Raw genomic sequence first — 2607 nt, 5'->3', positions numbered from 1 at the left:
GAAAGCAACACCCAAACCTCAGCCCCAAATCGCGAAAAAGGAGGAAAAAAAAGAGAAAAGATTTGCACCGAAACCAGCTTAAGACACGAGCCCCCAAACCAACAGGGAAATACTCACCAGAATTCTGGATTCACCACAGAAAAGCAGGTCTGGAGAAAAGAAATCAGTGAAGTGGGTCTCCCACTGTTTCAGCCGTCCCCTTGCCACGTGGTGTGGGGAAGGGTAGGCTGAAGCTTTGAGCTCGCTGCTACAAAGAAAGTAACAGCCGGGCTGCAAAGTACTGGCACAGCACACACGTGGCTTACTGGGACACCCCAAAAGTCTCTCCAGAACCGAGGTTCAGAGATAGCATGTTGGGCGCCAAATGTAGATATACTCAGAGCACACTTAGCCAGCTAGGCTCGTAGTTCGGTGCTTTAGAAAGCCCCGAGCTGCCTAGATCTAGCACTGGGCGATCTAGCACTTCAGTAGCTCCAAAAAGCAGCAAGTGATAGCTGCAAAGCTAATAAGAAGAGCAGAAGCAGAGAGGTAGAAATACAGCTCCAGCCTTGCTTCAACCCTGTTTGTTTTATTTCTCCCGTCCGGGTAGAGAGACAGGAGCAGCTGTTTGCAGGAGGGTAGCCAGAGCAAGAGGGGGCGGAGCCCACTCAGCTCGTCTATTATTTGGGGGAAGGGAAAGGGGGGACCAAGGAGTGGACCCAGGATAACCGGCCAATCGGACTCTGTTTCAGTGGGGTCCGAGTTACTTTCAGTTTTACCCACACTTAGAACAAAGGAGGTCTCAGAGCACATGGCAGGGGCAGGTCTGGACCTGCCCCGGCAGGTCCCGGGGGGGATGGAGGGCAGCCCCTTTGGGCAGGCAGCAACACCCAAATGCCCCAGCCCCACTCACTGCATCAGGACAATGCGTTTGCTCTGATCATGAAACTGGGTGCTGTGCATTTCCTGGACACCAGTCACCTGTCTGCAAATCCTCTCCAGCAACAATCTCATATATGCAATCCTTCCTTTTTACATCTCAAGACCAAGAACAAACTGCTCCCAGCTGCCTTTCCAGTCTTGGGGTGATTTTATGATAATAATGTATTCCCCTATGTCATAGGTTAGCAAGCTGAGTCTCGGAAGTGATATTCTTCTTACAGCTTCCTCTATGACCTGACAGAACCTATCAGCTGGCCAGTTTGAATATGGACAATTCTTTAAGCCACTTAAAATTGTGACCGCCTCTGTGATACACACTTAAGAACAGACAAACTCGCCCCCAAGCTCTCTCTCGTTTCCAGTGCTGGGACAAGTGGCTGCGGGGCCCAAGCAGGGGCCAGTGGGCCCGGCCCAGGCCCTGCTCGGGCCAGGCCATGGCTCCAGGATGACCCCCCCCCAGCAGGGCTGTAGGCAGCCAGAGCGGCTCGGTTCCCACCCCCCCCCTCCAATGCGGCCAAGATTTCAGCAAAAGCAGCACCGCTGTCCGGCAGAGGTCAGGTGACCAACAGCAATAAGCCACATTCCAGCTGCAAGGCCGAGGTGAGATTCACCCTTTTATTGCTCTGAAGAGCTGAAAACCTGAGGGAAGAGAGAGGGGAGATGCTTAAAGCTGAAATTCTGTTGTAAAGCTATGATGTATCAGAGTATCCCTGCCTCTGCGTCCCCTTGGAGTGGATCCCACTCAGCCCGGTCAGCTCCGGACGCAGTCGGCTGCGGGGGCCAGCCTTCGGACTCCGGGAGACCAGAGGTCTGGCTAATGGGTCCTTCCACAGGACCGCTGAGATGGAGGCAAGCGGTGGAGGGAGGAGGCAGACTCAGATCTGGGTTAAAACTGGAAGTTTATTGAGCCCTCAGAGATGAGGTCCCACCTCCCAGGAATACCCAGCTCTGAGCGAGCTCAGAAGGCACTTGCGGGAGGTTTTATGGGGGGGTGGTAACAAGGGAGGGATCAAAGGAATAACCAATCAGAGGAGGGAAGGGTGTGGTGAACAGAATGAAAGGCGCATCAGGGGACCAACCGTGGGAAAGGAAGGGAGGGATCATTTTCTCCTAGCCAATCACACGACACCCCTGCCAGAACTTTCTAGAAGCCTGGGCGGGGTGCCAGCACGATTGGCAAGGGCCAGGGAGGAGGCAAAGGAAGGAAATAGGGTAATTGACAGCAAACTGGGAGGATATAAACTGGGTGGATATAAAATACTAAACTCGAGGGGAGACCCGGACTGAACCAAAGCATAACACACTCCCACATTTCCCCCTTTTTTGTTTTTGATGATTGAAATTCAGGTTGGGGACAATACTCAGAGTCTGGATATAAGTCCCCAAACCACTGCAACTCTGGGGCCATGGGCTCGTGCTCTGATTCCGGGAGAGCTTCGGCCTGGCCAATGTCCACGGGGGAGGGGGAGCTTGTAATCAACTTAAACAACAGTCTTCTGAGGAGTCCGAACATAACCAGGGTAACCAAAAAGACGAAAAACAAAAGCAGTCCGGTCCGGAGAATAGACACTGTCCATCCTGATAGTCCCCACCCGTTGAGGATGCTGCTGAGCCAATCACCCGTCTCGCGTTGGATCTGTGTTGGGGTTTTAGTTTAGTCTTAGTTTTTTTTCCTGTTAAAGGAAT

The sequence above is a fragment of the Corvus kubaryi genome, unplaced genomic scaffold, assembly GCF_017639235.1.
Source record: "Corvus kubaryi isolate FWS band 111438036 unplaced genomic scaffold, C.kubaryi_AGA036_p1.0 70, whole genome shotgun sequence".
NCBI classification, from domain to species: Eukaryota; Metazoa; Chordata; class Aves; order Passeriformes; family Corvidae; genus Corvus; species Corvus kubaryi.
Note: the sequence above shows the minus strand (reverse complement) of the source record.